This window comes from Emydura macquarii, unplaced genomic scaffold (assembly GCF_026122565.2).
Source record: "Emydura macquarii macquarii isolate MOO-44397 ecotype Brisbane River unplaced genomic scaffold, CSIRO-AGI_Emac_v2 contig_2187, whole genome shotgun sequence".
In the NCBI taxonomy this organism is placed as follows: Eukaryota; Metazoa; Chordata; order Testudines; family Chelidae; genus Emydura; species Emydura macquarii.
The window spans coordinates 19,665-38,532 of NW_027132324.1; the positions used below are offsets into that span (position 1 = coordinate 19,665).

Here is an 18,868-nt window from a genome sequence, read left to right on the forward strand (position 1 = left end):
TCTCTTTCTGGGTCGGCGGTACCACAGAATGCTTTGCTGAAGAGCAGTATGAGTAAGGACCTGGCGCCGTGGGGAGACTCCACGGATTCCAATACAGCCATTGAAAAGGTCATTGTCCCTAGGGCCAGTCTGATGCTACAGATACAGCCCTGACCTTCGGTGCCTTGCGATGGTTCTGGTGGCTTGGTCTAGGAGTGACTTCTCCATCCGAAGTCAAGGAGTAGCACTCTTCCTGAGGACACCAAGGTGGGGCTGTTGGTGTCTTTGCTAGACTATCATGTGGCACTGACGAATGGTGCCACAGGGATGGTTGTGCTCCAACAAATGACATCTTGGACAGCAGTGTGGAGTTGGGGATCAGTGCCGCAACTCTTGAGCCGAGGCACCAGGGACCAATACCAGGAAGCTGGTGACCGGCACTGTGGAGAACGTGATCAGTGCCTCCCCGATTGCTGCTAGAGTGCCACCGTGGGAGATCGCGAAAAGGACCTTGATGATCGGTGCTGCAAGAGCGGGGACGTCCTCTGCAATCTTGGTACTGGAGATGCTGAATCACGTTGTGGGTCGGGTGAATGGTGCAACTGCTATGGAGGGCCCATCAGGGGCTTTCCCTTCGATGCTGGTGCCTTCCCCCATCTGGTGCTGAGGGGTGCCTGGAAGTTGGAGGCAACAGTAGGGCTCTGAGGTCCCTCACTGCCTGAAACGCCTCTGGCATCGATGGAACAGTCATCTATAGAGGACCCTTTATGCTCTCCAGAGTCAGAAGGGGCTCTCTCACTGGGAATGCTCTGAGTGGAGAGTCCAGGTCCTGATGTCCCAACATGGGTAGCTGATCCAACAAGGGTCCTGCACCTGGAGCCCCATTCTTCGATGTTTTTGGCACCGGGAAACAGCCTCTCTCCATGTGATGCTTTTTCTGCATCCTCGATGATGGTGATGTGAATCAGTGGCATGAGGCATTCAGTGCCAGCAGCATGCTCTGCACCGAGCACACTCAAAATTGTAGGCAAGCCTATAATAAGCAATGGAGGGCAAGATGATTTGCCTCGTACAAGATTGAGGGGGCCTCTCCCCTCACCTACAAGTCCATAGGCTCCTTCCCTTCTCCTCAAGTTGAATTACTGGTTTATTTCCAGCCTCTGCTGACCCAGAAAGATCAATTTTCTTTACCCACCCTCACACTACAGTCACTGACATACACGGCCCCAACCAACAGTGATGAACAATGTTGTCTTAGCTTTTGCTGGTTCCCTATACATGGAATCAGCACTCTTTTCGCAAAGGATTATGGTTGTTCTCTTCGAACACGGTAGGATTACTGCTGGTGCAAAATACCTCCTTTATAGTTTTCAAGAAGTCTTTAAATGGAACTCCAAGAAGGTGCTTTTAAATAGATGGAGGCCCATTTCTTATTGAAATATATATTTTCAAATTAAAGTATTTTTGTGGCAATTTACCCTAACATATTGACTAGATCTTGCCAGTTACTTGCCTCGCTAATACTAGAAGCAATATGGCACAAAATATTTAATAAAATTGTTATTAAAAACCTCAATTAAGCTAAAAACAAAAGTAATAAGATTACCCTAATACAGAAGGCTGCTGAAAGTAGTGATGGGCAGTTAGTCCTTTATTGTAGTTATGCATATGTGGGCTGTAGGCATTATGAAAGAGCTGAAATTCCAGGTCCATTTTACTTTAGCATAGGAGAGGCAAAACGTCCAGGTTTGGTTGCAGACTTGCTTTTGCTCCTGAATCTAGTTAAATAGAAATGGAAAGGAACTGTTCTAAAGCAAAAATTCCCAGCCCTTCTGTTAGTGCACCTCTTTGTGATGCATTGGTGAATTAGGACCTCTACATGTATAGTGTCAGCTTTTTTCCACCATTCTTTGCTTTTCTACCTCTTTCCTTTTTAACTGTGGTTTGTGGTCCCTGCTCCCTGCTCAGCAGGTCACATACTACTTATGAGGGAGCTGTCTGTTGGTGGTTCCTAGAGGCTAAAGTACAGGTACTGTGTTTAACGGCGTGCCATGGAAGCCGAGGAGAGAAACTTGGGCTTGTACATGTAGCCTGCCCCTCTGGCCAGCTGCATTAGGAGCCATGGAGTAGCAGGGATGAAAGGCAGGTGGCTTTCATGGAGCTACCTACTGTTCTCAAATTTGCACTGAGAAAGTTACAGGATCTTGGATCTGCCCTTTCTCACCCCCTTAGTTCTCTGCCACTTACTCCACCTCTCCCATGGACTAGTACCCCTCAGCACCTCAGTGAGCAATTGATTAGTCTCTATAAAAAGCTACATAAACACCAAGCACTGTGCAATCGTTAGTCAATCCTCAGTAACCACAAGGTAGGTATTTCCCCCATGTTTACAGATGGAAATAAGTTAAGTGACTTGCCAAAGGCTAAGTACCTCATTTTACTATCCTAAAGAATGCAGTACCACTTACTTCAGGGTAGTCTCACGGAGAGTAGATCTGGGCACTAGATGAAGGAGTCTTTATCGGGTGCTGTTCTGGAGTAGTGAAAGGACCTAGCATGCTCACTTCCAACAAGACAGAGGAACAAGAGTCATATTAGAACAGGCACATGATAACTCACATACAATGTTTCTTCTTCAACTAAAGTAATGGGATTATAGTCCTTCCACAACGTCTGTTGAAGTGTGATGAGAGAAGCTGGTCTTCCCGGTCATAAGCTACTTCCCTTCCCATTGCCCTCAAAAACCCTGGTAACACTGCACCAATTGACAATGCCACAGCTAGATATTTAACTCTTTAGTGCTTCTTTGTAGCTAGAAGTTCACACTGGCAGCACTAAAGGCCGCAGCTATCACAGATGCTTGGTTATCAAGGTGAATGGTTACAGTTAGGCCTAGGCTGGGGACCAAGAGCAAAATGTTAGCTCCTCCCTCAGTGTGAAAAAGGAACACTCTTCCAGGGGCTGGGAGGTGGGTAAAACAGAGCAAAGAATGCCTGCTTTGAAATGCCATTAGAGAGACAAGATGGATGAGGTAATATCTTTTATTGGACCAACTTCTGTTAGTGGAAGAGACAAGCTTTCATGCTACACTGTGTATCTCAAAAGCACGTCTCTTTCACCAATTGGTCCAATAAAAGCTATTACCTCACCCATCTTTTCTTTCTAATATCCTGGGACCAACAGAGCTACAGCACTTGAAATGCCATACCAGGGATAAAGAGCAATGACCATGAGTGTCAAAGGCTGTATGGTAACTGCAGGGTGGAAGAGGAAGAGTTTGGCAAGCCTGTTCCAACACAACCTAACAAAAGGCTTTGATTTGAGGTCATTGTTTTAGTTAGAGTGGATGTTTGGCCATTGTTGAAGATCTGATAGAGCAACATTCCAGGACTACCTTTACTATATGGTGTTCGGGGAGTGGAACAGGCATTGGAGTTTTCAGTTATATGCAGTCGGTCAATGTTTTCTTGCTCCATTATGAACTGGCTCCAGTAGTCCCCTGACAGTGACAGCAGCCGCTCTACCACCTACAGAAATACACATTAGCACACAAACTCTCCCCTCTTATCAGAAACCCACAACTCCCTGAGCCTGAAAGTGGTATGAGATGGGCCAGAGGTGTCAGGTGCCAGATAATCCAATTCTTTCACAAGAAACTTTATCTATCTTACATCCACATTCTACCTCAAGAATAGGCTGCTCACCTACCTTGGGTTGTCATTTAGCGTCTTGCAAGAGTGTCATGGGGTCAGGATCGGGCACAGCATGGGCAACTATTGTGGGGCCAAAGACTCTGGACAGGTTGGTGGTGTCCATTTCTGTGTCTGGGCTCTGAGCCACTCTAGACAAGAAAGAAAGGGACATGAAATTGATTTTGTTCATGATAGAAAGCCCTGATAATGTGAAATGATGCCACATGAGCTGCATCTGTCAATTATCTCTGAATTTGCAAGCTGTCCAGATTTGTAAAGACCCAACCACCAGTATGAGCCTGTAAAAACAGAACTACATCTTCTTCTGACTTGCAGCACTCCTAATCTGGCTGAACCCACCTCTGAAGGTGAATCATGAGGAAAGCCAGTGTGTCTCTGTTGGCCTGAGGGAGTTCACCAATGGCCTGGTACATGGCAGCCACACTGTTGTCTTCATCCAAAATTTCTTTAAAAAAAAAAAAAAAAAGCAGCGATGAGAGAGGCCTGTGGGACCGCTTTCCTCAGACAGCAGCATGTTCCATCAATGATTGAAGGTGTTAAGATTCTGGGTGCCATCCTCCTGAGTTCTAATTCTAACAATGACACTATCTAACCTTGGGCAAGTTATTTAAACCCCAGTGCCTTGGTTTCCCCATCTAAAATGGGGCTAATACCCATGTCTCAGAGGTTCTGTGTTAGAAGGCTTAATGCACGTAAAATGCTATGGGATCTTCTGGTGAATGGCACTTTCAGTAAAGTATTTTGACCTCTGCATTGGACAGTGATTTCAAAGACTCTTCTGTACAAGTGTAAGAACAGCTTTAAGACTCCACTAAACTTGGGCATCATTCCCGAACACGATCCTGACTACCAGGACTCTTGACTGGTTCTAAAATGAAAAATTGTGATGACTTAAGGATTAATATAAAAATATGGGATCTAGTGAACATCCACCTAACGTTAGCAGCATCCATGATAAAACCCACAGAATGAGCTCGCTGCAGCAGCCAGGCAGAGTAGATCAGAGAAAGTTCTTCGAAGGCCTGGCTGGGATACTTCATTGTAACTAAGCTAAACGCCAGGCAGTGTAGTACAGGCAGATCAGTGGAAGGAAGGAAGGAAGGAAGGAAGATCTCGTTACAGCACATCCAGGACTGCCAATACATGCACACGTAAGAAAGATTGATCATTCAGATGGATCTGTCTGAGAATGTTTCCTCAGGCACTACAGCTGTTGATGGCATTTGGCTCGCCTCACCTGCTGCCTCCATAAAAGTCTTGCTTAGCCGGAATGTGAGAATGGGTTCCTTTAGGTTGCGCAGGAAGTCTTTAAGAAGGCCACAGATGGCACGATATCATCCACTTTGCTGAGCAAGGGAACAGTCTTCCCTCGAAGGAACTTCTCCTTCAGCTCTTTCACTGTCCTGTCACAACCAGAAATTAGGTATAGGCCTGTCTGTTAGCAGAGATCAATGCTTAAAGTTAGGACTTCATCTGCCCAAACATCTTGAGAAGGTAAAGTAGATTCCTCAGTAAAAGCAGTCTTCTGCCCCCACTATAAACTGTGAGCTCTCTGGGCAGGGACTGTAACATGCCCATCATGACGCGTGTGTTGAGCAGCACTGTGATATCTCCAGCATCGTACACAAGAGATCCTCAGGTTAACCAACTGCGGCTCTAACCTCACAGCTAGACTCGTTTCATTAGCACCCTCACCGATTTCAGGTGATTCTTACCTCATGTAACCCTCACTGCTCAATCTCATTCACACAGTGAACTAGAATGGAAGGAATCATTGGAGGAGTCATAGGCACAAAGTCCACCAACGTCCCTTAAAGGAGGAAGAGACTGGTTTTGCAACACTGACATTTACAAGCTTCAGAACACACATCTTACCACACACTAGAGGCCTGGGCACAAGATTCCTGTTTCACAGGCCAGTGGAGGATGAACCATGCAGCCGATATGAAGGGAAAGAAGGGTAAGTAAATTACCATCTAATAAAACAGATCAAATCCTGATATCAAGGTGCCAGAGTTAAATCCAGTAGGACTGTCAAGACAGATTGCATTCAGCTCTTTATCGCACAGGGAAGGAATACTACTGAGAGTGGTCAAAAAAGAGGGATCTAGCCTAAGAAAAACAGGAGATTCCTGAAGACTAGCTTAACTGTGCCATGGTTCACCAATCTGAGAACATTTTATGGCTCCAATTTAAGCAAATTAACTTTGTCAATCTCAATTGACAAACGAGGACTCACTAGAAACAGTGAGACATGCCGAGCCGGGAACAGTTTGTGACTGCTTGCAAAATCAGAACAAAATTCCTCCCTCAGATACTTTCAGAACCACCACATACAATTCTCCACTCTCCAAAAACCCCACGTTCTTACGATTCTTGGCTTTATTGAACAGTCTCATTTATGTATTTTTATTAGATCTGTAATAACACAGACAATCCACATAATGCAGCAATAAGTCAGCTAATATGTACAGTCCTTAAGCATGGTCTAGTGCTCCCAAATGGGCATTAGCACATTTGTTGTTTGGTAGCTACAGGCTTTAAGGCTCATCTCACACAAAGTCATACCTCTCCAGTTCTGACAGGAGTGCCTGTTAAAGTTGGGATGCAGGGAAGGGGACAGCGGTCCCAACATTCTGGGTGAGTCACCACACGGCAGTCAATGCACTTTAGAGACAGTTTCTGAAACTTTATCCACTTTCCACATGGAACACATGACTCTGGTTTGATAACCTGGAAAGACAAAGAGCCAGTGTGTGAGGAAATGGTAATAATGCAACAAAACACTGAATAGATACAGTTTGGCTGCACAGGTAAACTGGCTGAGTGTCTTGTTCAACATTGATGGCAAAGCAAAATTAACATCATGGCAAATTTATACAAAGAATAATGGGATTGGGAGTTAAATAAGCCATGGTCTTTTGCTGGTGATTCTTCTTCTAACAAACCCTGCCCATTTATTTTACCTTATTAGTTCTGGCCATCATGGCATCTCTTACAAATCACTGGGACATGCATTTAAGAAGTCTAAACTCTGGCTATCAAAGGCTGAACTGTCAGCATAGCAGTGTAAGATGTCTTTCACAGCAGGAAATAAAGATAGATGTCTGCATGTATCCCAGGGCATAGCGGAGGACTCAGGGTCACAGCCCAGAGCTGAAACTGCCAACATGGGGCTGGGTAACTGACCCTGTGCATCAGCCTACGCTCAGAGGAATGTACAGCAGTAGGGTCAATGAATCTTGTTCAGGATTGACTATAATCACCCACACCAAAAAAATGAAAGGGGAAAGCTGCTTAAGTTTCTACTGCCTGTCCACCTACCGTCTTTGGTACAAATTCATGCAACCTTATCCCCGCATTGCTCTGAGGAGTATTAGATCCATCAGTTTCAGATCTGGATTCCAGCTGCCTACTGCCCAATCTTGAGTCACTGTTCCAAGGTTGTAAACTGGCTGAGAAAGAGAGAGAGAGAGAATTTCCCAGCCTTCTGTTTTCAGTATGAAGACTATATAATGATGGAGACAAGCATCTTGGAAGTGGCCGGAGATTCCTGGCTGAACGAGTACTGCCAGAGCACTTGGCATCTGTGTTATGCCAAAGGTAGTGCAACCAGCAGAGGTGGTTACAAGATACAACTGGCAATTAAGGGTTAATTATGCAGTTTTGGGTTCCTATCTCCCTCCGAGGCAATCAGTCTTCTAGACACGCTTGCCAAAGCCGAACAAGAAGTACGGTGCATTCATGTGGTAAAAACGGAAAGCAAAGCCGCGTTACTTCTGAAAGCAATTAAAAACCAGAGCATTAGGGCCACGTCCTTCAATTTTCATTGCCCAGAAGCAGCACCTCTTGGGCTCCCTGAGAGAATAAGTGCTACTACACCAGCGTTAATATAGGCACATAGTTCTTATCTATCTTGGATACATACGGAGTACCTCTAATCACTCTGGTATGCCAACCTTTTGAGCAATTACTTTGCTTATGAATACATAGAAGCAATGCTAGAACCCCCCCATGCCCTTTGCTAGGTTTAGCAGAGCGCCTCCCTCCATACAAAAGATTTATGGTTTTGAAAGAGAAGTTTTTAGCAGTCAGAGCAGTGATTCTCAACCCTATTTACCACTGTGTGCTACGCGCACACACAAGGCTGTCAATGGGCTGCAGCTGTGTGCTCATTGGGCCACAGGTTGAGAACCACTGAGTTTGAGTAATTTATTTGGAGACAGAATGTGGGTGGCGAAAGGCAACTGAACCAGGAAAAGAAGGTTAAAACCAAGAAGTTTGGCTTTTGTCCTTCAGTTTGATTTTCTCTGGACTAGAAATAACTACAGTCTGTTTGAGAGGGTCTGAAAATAAAAATGCCCCCATATTTAGTTTTTTCTTTTGCCTCTATCCATTTAAAGATCCTCCTGTAATCCAACTTACAATGAAAGGTTTATTCTTTTTAAAGAAAGAGCTCAATTTAAGAGTTTCCCCAACAGCCAGGATTAGGATATCTGAGCGAGAATATTATTTGGATTACCATCTTTCAAGATACCGGTTTAATGCTAATTATAGGAGAAATGGGAAGCAGCGGGTGGAAAAAAGATGTTCTTGGAATTTTATTTCCATCCTTCATCATCCTCTCCTAGATATTAACACTTAGTAGCCCAGTTATATTTAACAAATAAAGAGATGGAAGAGAAAGTTTGTGTGCCTAGTTTATTCATTGGGAAGTGTAATTCAGCAAACAAGTTCTGCTCCTTGCTGTTAACGTATACCTACCTGTCTTCCTCCGGCTTCTGAGAAAAGGTATAGTCTGAATAGTGGAGATGGCTTCAATTGGACCACCATCATTAGGGACCACAAGTGTTGTTTTTGCAACTATAGACTCGTTTCCCTGAAATGAGAGAGCAATAGGATTAGTGATGGCAAGGGATCTTTTGTTTTTATTGGCCCCAGCAAGTTACTTATATGGCATTAATTTGAACCACTTAATCAGAGGTCTGATTTAATCTTGTGTTAGATACCAGAGGGACTGACAAGGAAGATCATTTCCAAAACATTATGTGGCTGGCATTAGCTGTGACTCTATGAGATGCTGTCCTGTGAAACGGTTATACTAGCTTTAGTTACAAAGAGTACCCTACTGCATATGGAGGCTACACAATACAGTCACCTCTGACTAGAGATTTTAGAAGTACACAGACTCAACTGGTTTACATACCTGCTCCACTGTGGAGCCAATTGATCTGGGTTTTTTTAAAGGACCTGGTGGGCCTTCTCTGAACTGTCTGGAAGAACGCTGAAAAGAAAGTGTGTGTTAAACTAGATTGAGGGCATCAAGCCTAGAGCATCGCACTGCATTCCCTGAAGGGTTGGGGTAAATTCCACTGCAGTGTTTGCAGTTATTCAAGTCCATGATGATCTCTGTTCTAGCCAGGATATGAGGACTTGTGTAATAAAGCAACCTAACTGGCCATTAGGAAGGGTTCAGCACACAATCTTCCCAAGAAGTTTGGCTGGCCAACTCAGTGCTCTAACAACAAGACCTCCAGCGTCCGTTTCCGTTACAGCGAGCGAGAGTCGCTTGTCACCTTTCCCCGAACTGGGATGTGGCTAGGAGGGAAGTAGTTACCAAGGGGCGGGTCCGAGGCCTTGTTGCTATGGCAGAGCACGCGCCCCTCCCCCCGAAGTCACGTGATGGTCTTTAGCCCCGTTGCCGCTAGGGGATTGGTGTGGTTGCAGGTTACCTTGACAGACTCCGCCCCCTTCCTGGGTCTTCCGGCCCCGCCTTCAATCCCGTGCCCCTTCAGGCCCTACTCCTCCCAGGCTCCCTCTACCCTCAGTCCCCCCAGCCCCCACCCTACTCCCCAGCTCAGTCTCCTGCCCAGCCTCCCCCACCTGCTCACCCACCCCCAGCCCTGTCCTCCCTCCCTCCCTCCCCCAAGGTGCATTTCCTTCTCCTCACCCCCACCCCAGCCCCCTGCAAAGCCTCCATTCTGCACCCAGACCCCTCCGCTTCCCAGCGGGTTTGACCAGTTGTTCCTTGGCAGCCCTTTTCTTGGCGCTGCATAGGGAGCCTGGCAGACACGGCTGGGCTGCTCCCCTTACAGCAGAAGGGGCAGGGGGCTGTAAAATAATCAGCCATGTTTGAAATGGTTCTCCAAATTCTCAGGCCTGGCTTGTGCCCAGTGGCCGTGTCGCCCGTCCCCACTGCCAGATCTAAAAATCCCTCCTCCTACTGCCCAGTCCTGACCTTGGCATCCCCCAATCACCATGTAGGACCATGGTCTTCCACCCCCACCCCCAGGAGCAGGAGGTCACCCTTCCCCATTTAAGCTCCTTCCCACTAGGCCAAAAGAAAAGCGGCAGGGCCGGCCCCACCCTTTGGGAACACATCTGCCATTTCAACTCCCCAGGGTACAAAAAGACTTTCTTGACTGGCCAACAGGAAAATGTGGCATCACGAGTCCTCATCAGTGGGTACAACAAATGGGTAGCCATTGCTCATCCTCAATCCAGGGCTGAGAGAGATTCTCACATGAGATGAAAGTGTAAATTCTTAAAATCTGCATGGAATCTACCTCAGTCCCATCACTCAATGACTCTGTCTTCCCTGCATTCACATACACAAACGTCTTATAGTGTTGTAGACCATGGTACCATGGGTATGTATTAATAGTCGAGGGCCTGAATCTTCTTTGTTCTGCATCCTGTGTTGCAATTTTCACCTGTGCTTTGCACTCACTTTGTACAGATGTAGATGATGACACAAGATGCCAGGCAGTGGAGAATTATGTCTCCTCATTGTCTCCTGCATCTCCTGCAGGGATGGTGTACATAGCCCAGCCCACCACGGCCCTTCTGTGGGATTTGTCTCAGACACAACACTGGCTGTAGAAGTGTTCAACCATGAATGGCTTCACGGTGCTTTGGCATGACGCCCTCACACCCTGTGGCAATGCAGGGGTGATTCCAGCACTAGCTGTGATACAGGGAGAACAGGAGTGAGTTTCACATGCCTATTTTTGAGGATTTAATCAGGGGCACCTGCTCAATGGGAGGGATCCTGGAAGCTCAATCTCGGAGCTGGAACAGGCCCTGAATTAGGGGCTGGCTATATGGTTTCTGGAACTCTGAAGTCTCAGACAATCTCTCTCTGCTAAAGCTTTGTCAAGTCTGTGTCCGCAGGGAGGCTCCCGCACTGCTTCAGCTCCTTTCACACTCTATAGAGAGGAGCACAAGCAGCAGGCAGCTTGAGGGCTGAGCTAGGAGCCATCAGGTGACAGGTAAGTGGCAGAGACTTTGCCCTAGACATCCAGGACCCAGCACAAGATAGCATGCAAGGTAGCTCTAGGAAAGCTGGGGAGTGGAGTTTTATTGGGATTAGGAGTGTTTTAGGGATTTGTACAGGTATAGTGCCCTGCAAGAAAGTGTGGTTAAAACACCAACCTCGCTGTGAGCAGGATTTGAACCTGCGAGGGGGAACCCCATTGGATTTCAAGTCCAACACCTTAACCACTCGGCCATCACAGCTGTGCAAACAGAAAGCATCAACACCAGAGAAACTGGTCAATAAGCACAATGCCCAGACTCAAAATCATCTGAAAAACAGATTTCAAACCTGGCTCCCAAAGCACTAGGGGAATTTGCAGTTTTTTCTCTTTTCTTAGCCATGTGCACTAGCACAGAGAGCACTTTTCAAAGTCTCCCCTCCCACAGCTGAGAAAGGGAAAGGTTTCTCAGGTTCTAGCTTGATTTGAATGAGGATATCTGGACCACAGGGACATGCACTGCCCTTTGCTGCAGAAACCAGTGATGGATGGAAGCAGGCTAAGAAAAATGTTTCCTGGAGACAATAATAGCTCCCCTGGCATAGCAGCAGCATTGTGCAGCTGGAAATGTCTCACAAGAGGAGCTAAAGCATTTCTGGTTCAGTAGCACAGTCTGACATACAACGTGAGAGGTCTAGGTTTGTTTTCAGAGTAAAAAGTCTTAGGTTTTTTCAGCAGAAAGTTTTCATCTTTTTGCATTCTCTGAGGTGTGGCTTTGTTCGCAATGCATCACATGAGATGTCATCTGGTCAAGAAGCCTGGTCAATGGAGGAGTAGTGGGGGCTTGGGAAGGGGCATTAACACGGGATCTGGGGTTCCCATTCCTGGAGCGTGGGGTTCTCAGTGGAGCTCAGAGATCATGGACCCTAAGACCCTGCCACCCTTGCCTCATGCTTCATTTCCTTCCCCATACTGTTCTCTGATGTCTACTCCTGCTCATGTGCCCAGGGTTGCTTCTGCACTGGCTGGTACCAGCACCGTGATTTCTGCTACTACCCTGTGGAGAACACCACAACTTGGTGGAAAGCTGAGGTATGGATTCCCGGGTCCTGAAGTCACAGGCTTGGCAGGGTCTGCAATGGCCTCATGGAGCTGGGATAGGACTTCCCATGGAGGGATTTTATGTCATCCCTAGTACAGCAGCTGACAGGAAAATAGGTAAGTGACACCACATAATGAAGGAGTGGGAACAAAGGTTTGTGGAGGTAACTGGGTTGGGGGAGCAGGATGGCCAGGGAATACTGCAGTGTTTGGGAAAAATGGGGGGGAGAAAGAAAAAGCAGAGAAAGACTTAGGAAGAAGAAATACCCAAGCCAAAAAAAGGTACAGAAAGCAACAGAAATCAGTGGGGCCCCTTGGAAGTGGGGCTCCTTGGAAACTCACACCCCTAAGCCTTTATCCTGGCTCTGAGAGAAGAGTAGGAGTTGCTCCCACAGCCACCGGAGTGAAACTGGGGGTGTCAGCAATCCTTGCCAGCCGTTCCAAGGCTGTGCTCCAGGATTTTTCTGCTAACATTCTTTGCTGTTTTACTAGCTCCTCCAGGTGAGACTGGCTGTCCCTGTTTTGACGGACGGGAAGCTGCACTCTGAGTTATATGTGGGGCTGGCTGTGTGGCTGTGTGGCTGACCTCTTGGGATCAGAAGAACTCTTTGTTTGATTAAATTGGTTTTAAATGACCATTCATAAAGTCTAGTATCTGCGTATCTAGTCTAGTATCTGCGTGATGAAATAATGGCTGAGATATCTAAGGAGACGTCTGGTTAATGGGTGCACTGAGACAGAAGTTTACTTTTGTGGCTGGTTTGGTATATCCAGGACCCAGCACAAGGTATGTGCAAGACACATCTAGGAAAGCTGGGGAGTGGAGTTTTGTTGGGAATGAGAGTGTTTTAGGTGTTTGTACAGATATAGTGCCCTGCAAAAAAGTGGGGTTAAAACACCAACCTCGCTGTGAGCAGGATTCAAACCTGCAAGGGGATACCCCATTAAATTTCAAGTCCAACACCTTAACCACTCAGCCATCGCAAATAGAAAGCATCAACACCAGAGAAACTGGTCAATAAACACAATGCCCAGACTCAAAATCATCTAAAAAACAGAATTCAAACCTGGCTCCCAAAGCACTAGGTGAATTGGAAATTCTGCAAATTTTATTTGTCAATAAATAACTGTGGAGGCTCCAGTATAGCACAGGCCACTAGCTGAAAAGAGGTGGGAGATCACTCTGCTGGTATGGTTGCCCTACCTGCCCCCCCCCCCCCAGGACACTAGTCCTGGGTCAGCTTTTTGCAATTCTTGAATATGACTTCTGCAATCCAGAATTTTCTTTACTATCTTGGTTCTTCCTGCCCCTGCCATTATCATGTTCTCCTGTCAAAGAATTAAATGCTTCATAACAAAGCCAAGCAACACTAGCTGTCTGTGTTTGCTTAACATCCCTTGCACTGCTCCAATTCCTTTTACACAATTCTACCCAGATTCCCATTTTGTACCTTCGGAGACAGTCAAGTTTTAATGGAAATCCCTTATTCCCTCTTTTATAATTTTGACCAATACTTAAGTAGTCAAATGATTCCAGTCAGATTGTCCCTTTGCCTGCTGCACTTATTTACAATTAATTGTTTACAGACAGTTCCTTCAGGAAAGGGCCCGTTTCCCTTCAGAATAGCTGTAAAGGCTCCTGGGCACAAAAACATGGTAGCAGCCACTACCTCACCCCTTTGTGTAATTTGTTTAACTATCAGGGTTCCATGCAATGTGACTGGACCAAATTATACATAGATTTACCTTTCCCCAGTTTTTTTTTAAACACAATACACAAAAATGTTAGTACCAAGACAAACAACACAGAACATAAAACACAAAACACAATCTTTGTTCCAATATTAGACCCATGGTTTTGCTCTTCAGCGGTTTTGCTGGTGCAAGCTTTTCCTGAAGTTCTGAAAGACAAAAAGCATTTTTTTCTACTCCCTTTGGGGGGGAGGGCAGATTATTGCTTAAAATAGCCCTTCCTTTTAATTTTTTTTTTTTGCTGATTTGAGGTAAAACAGAGGAGTTACCTCCATTTTTCTTGTGTTTTTGTTCTATGAGAAGGCAAAGTTTATAATCTTTTCTACCTTACCTTCTTGGAGGGTTGAACTCTGAGCCTTTTTTGTTTCAACTAGTTTGTTTGCTGCCCAGATACGTCCATATTTTGCAGCTCCTTTGTGCTACTTTGTCACCACAAAAAAAAAAAAAAGATCCAGACTCTCTCCCAATTCTCCTGTTTCTGGCTGCCTCTCCCACAGCTACAGCTTTGGTCTTCAAAAGATGTTGAACGTTATACAGCATGGAAGCACCCAAAGGGTTAAATGATAATAAAATCAATTTTCTGAAAAATACAGGGCAGGATTTTACAAACCGAGAGTGTTGGTTTAGGTCCTTAAAACCTTACAGATTGACACAATATGTTTGCACACACAAATTCTCCCTTGCACTGCTTTAATGATTTTCACACAGCTGTACACAAATTACATTCCTTTTTACACATTTGGAGGCAGTTATGCTGCAATCGAACCCCCCTTTTCCTTCAATAATTCCAACCAAATCATCCACATTCAAATGATCTCAGTCAGGATTCACAGACCATGCCCTTGGGAAAAGGGCCCATCCTTCCTTCAGGATGGCTGCAAAGAAACCAAGAATTCTCCTCCCACAACAACCTTCAACTGCTTAATTCCCCTCAAATTTTATAAAACTAATTTCTACAAAAGCTACATTTATCTCTTCTCTTTTTCTTCAAATCACTTACTTTTGCGCTCAAGTTACCATATCTTAGCTCTATTTTATTATTCTTTGCTGCCAGAGCTTTCACTGGAAACATGGTTTTGTAATTTTAAACCCTCCATTCTCTTATTCAGAGTGCTATGTTTATCAGCCCCTCTTTTTACTTTGCTGATTCTTATGCATTTTATTTATTTCTTAAAAAGGTGCATTTTGCTTGTAATAGCCACCAAATACAATCTATGAAACACAGCTGCCTTGGTCCGTGCATTATCAAAAAAACAAACAAAAACATTTTAACTTCAAAGTGTATCCAAAGTTCCCTCCATTAAAATTTTGGAAAAACAAAAGTGCAAAAGCTCTTGGTTCGTTGACAGAAGCAGAAGTCCAGAGTCAAGGAGCAGGCAATACTGTGGGTTTATCGGGGTAATCAGGAAAGAATCCCAATTCTGCACACCAGTAATTTTTCTTCTTCCCACCTTACTTCCTGTTTGACCTCAGTTTTTAAAGTGTAAGTTAACCACTCATTTTCTTAAAAATATTACAAGATAATTCTTTAACCAGTCCTAACAGATTGTAACAGAATTCTCTAACCAGTTGTACCGCACCACCTTAACTGATTACAGTTAGTTATAGGACAGACAGAAACCATCAAAGAATCAGACAGAAATAATCAGAACAGTGGGTGCCACAATGGCCAAACAATATGAAGTGTAGATTCTACAAGCACAGCTGTTGACAAGTGGTTAAAAACAAGACAAAATGCTATCAAAGAAAGCTTTTTTAAGCATTCTTGGGTCTTTTCTTTATCTGGATGCATTAGACTGTATCACCTTCTAAACAGCCTGGTATTACCTTGTTTTAGTGGCATTGGTTTGTGATGTGTGGATGTTACCACATGCTTCCCAGTTTATGATTGCCCTGCTGCTTTTGGTTTTGCTTAGCCAAACTACAAGGCCTCAGACTGTCACAGTGAGAGAAGGCCCAAAGACAGGTAGGCTGTGATTTTGATTCTTTGTTTCTACACTCTTATAACTAGCTAAGTGATAAGAATATCCATAAACAATCATGGGCCTTTACAGGCAGCTCTAAATAGCTATATTCTAACACCCAGCAAGCCAGCTGGACCAAAGACCTGGCTGCAGCAGGCCTGAATAACCCAACGGGAGGTAAAAAACATATGTGGGGACTTGGAAACCTGGACACCAGGGTTTCAGCATAAAGCAAAGCAGCACCCCAAGGTCCCACTGAGACTTGAACTCAGATTACAGGATTCAAAGTCCTGAGTGCTGCGCATTACACCATGGGACCAACTGCCTTTAGCTTGTTTGCACACATGTGGCATGCAGCTGACAGGCTGGCACATGGAAGTCTTTTCTTCTTCCTCTCTTGAGACTCGCTCTCCCTCCCCCCGCTCTACTTCTCCCATCTCTTCTCTCTCCCCTATTTCATTCTCAGACCTATACCCACAGCATTTGCCTGGAGACAGAGATTGTGTTTTCTCTTTCCACCCATGTTGAAGTGGCCTCGATCCCTCTCCTTAAGGACTCACCAGGTGAAAAGGGACCTTTCCAGGAAATGGCCATGGCATTTGGGAATCCATCTGTCCCTCTGAACAATTACAGGATTCACTGGGGTGCTGGCACACAAGGCAAATTGAAAGGCAAAGGCCTGACTAGGGGCTTGAACGCTAGAGCCTCACATTAAGAGCGCTGACTGATTACATCACAAGAGGAACCAGTCACGCAAAATGAGGCAAAAACATCATAGGAAACCTCACTCTTTTCTTTCCCGGCCACTACTCATCAGCAGGATTTCGTCTTCTCCTCTGTATTGTTGCCACTTACTCTCTGCAGCTATACAGCCAGAATGCCCAGCCACCTGCATCACCCCAATCCCCCACTCCCAAAGCCCTTCTTTCTCTGCTCTGTTTGGAGAAACCCCACTCCTGGGCTGTTCACACACAACCTCCAGCATGTGAGCTGCTCCAAATTAAGTGAATGAGTGATTCTACACAACCACTTTTTGGATTATGCAACAGAATGTCCCAGCCATTACACCCAGTTCCACACACAACCTGAGATACCTCCATCTTCAAATGTTCAGTTATGCCCACTGAAGAGTTTAAGCTCATATAAGTTTCTCAATTAAACAAAGAAATTGATATGCACCAGCTTTGTTCCTCCAAGTAGTGTCTCCCACACACTTCAAACCAAACACACTACTTTTGGTAAAAGAAACAAAACAATTTATGTGTCACAGAAGTATTTGAAGTGATTAGAAGTCAAATTATAACAAGTCAGATTAGGTGAAGAGCAACACAAGGGTTTCATTAATCAAAGGTCTTTTACAAACTCATTTTGCCCTATGCAATATACAATTCCAGCCCGGGGGATATTGAAAAGTTGAGGAGTCAGATGTCGCTTTCACTTATTACCTCCTCTCCAGAGTGCAGGTGAAAATCTGAAAATCTACAATCCTTTCTCCTCCACAAGACAGCCCCATGTCAGGATCCTTCTAAGAGAGTCTACAGTCCTGCCCATCCTTTGATCTTTGGCCCCCTGAGCCTGGCTCCCCCAGACTCCCATCAATCTTTGCTGCCCAATCCTCCTTTCCATTTTTGCAGCTTCTTTGTTTATAAGGCAAGGCCGTTCCACTCTGTGCACAGATCATGGAAAGTTCTTAAAAATGCAGAAGGAGATAAGCCTCGGCTAAATTCAGGAAGCTATGCAACCTTAATAGATAATTTGTAGTTAGCTGCAAAACATTGGTAAAAATATTTTATAAATAATGTATGCCAAATAATATAAACCAATAGTTATAGAGAAAATAAGTTTGTGCCCTTGTAAGGAAAATATGTATAGTCTTGTCATAAATGTTTAAGTAGCAATAAGGTATAAAACTGTCTGTAATCATTTGTTCGGAGTCTTTTTCCACTGTCCACTTGTGGGCTTGGGAATTGACCTTCTGCAGAATAAACTCTTTTGGATACTGTCCAGCCTAAAATCCTGTGTGGGCCTCTTATCGGTGCAGAGTAACGAACCACACTTAAAATCTTTTTCCAACAATTTGGCGACTGCGGCAGGACGCCTTGCTTGCCAACCCCTAGTTCCTGCGCCAGCCAACGCCTCAGCCGGCACTGGATGAGGTGACCCTGAAGAGTTTTGGATGAAGAATAGAACTCGGTAGAAGGCTGTAAAGCATCGAGACCCTTTGAGTCTCACAGTCTCCAGGGATTCCAGGTACCTCTATGTTTTGTGTTTGTTGTCTGTTTCTTTTTACTTGACAGGCTTTTTTCTTGGGAGATTCCAAAAAGGGCACCCTAGCATCGTCCTTGACGATGGCCATGCGTTAAGTTTGAGGGCTCATTAACGCAAAAGTCCAAGGTGGCACAAGTTTTTTTTCGCGCATGGAATCTCCCTACCCTTTCTTTGGTCTGTACCTTTAATTTTGCTTGTGGTAAAATTCTTCCGGAAATGAGTTAAAGAGATATATGCATATCCCCCATTGTTCTGTGCACAAGGTGTGCACAGGGTATCCACAGGGTGGGCTTGGAAAAAATACGTGCTAATTTAAATACTAAAATAAAAGCTCAGATCAGATTCTCTGACCTGTTCTTTAAAAAACAAAACCGAGTGCTGTGTTAACACAGAACGCGTGCGAGTGTGTGTAGAGAGTGATAGTGCTGTAAACGGGAGATGGGGCTTGGTGGCAGTAAAATCCCCAAGGGCAGCCCGTTAGGGGTGGTGTTAGCAGCATGGGCTGCAGGCAAGTTACCACTACAAAAAAAAAAAAAAAAAAAAAAAAAAAAAGCTCAAGCTAAAAAAAAAAGTAGCAAAGCTCCATAAAATAAATCAATGGAGCCTATAAAGTCCAAACTTTTCTACATCATGTTACTTGTATTTAAAAGTATTAGTAGTATTTTTGTGTGTATGCAAGTAGTTATAATGTTTATAAAATGTTGCTTTAAATGTACTGCAAAAAAATGCAAATATGCTAAATCCAAAATAAAAACAGCAGTATATAATATGTATGCTAAAATAAGAAAAATAAAACAAAGTTTAATGCAGTGTAGTGCATTGCAGCACCAAAAGG

The 18,868-nt window shown here is 44.7% G+C and overlaps 1 non-coding gene and 1 pseudogene across 1 annotated transcript; both read right to left on the minus strand.

Moving 5' to 3' along the window:
- Positions 1 to 1,693: 1,693 nt before the first annotated feature.
- Positions 1,694 to 18,121, minus strand: LOC137160318 (rac GTPase-activating protein 1-like; annotated as a pseudogene).
- TRNAS-UGA (transfer RNA serine (anticodon UGA)) lies at positions 11,129 to 11,210 on the minus strand. Its single transcript has one exon. It is a non-coding gene; the product is annotated as a tRNA-Ser (tRNA).
- Positions 18,122 to 18,868: the final 747 nt, after the last annotated feature.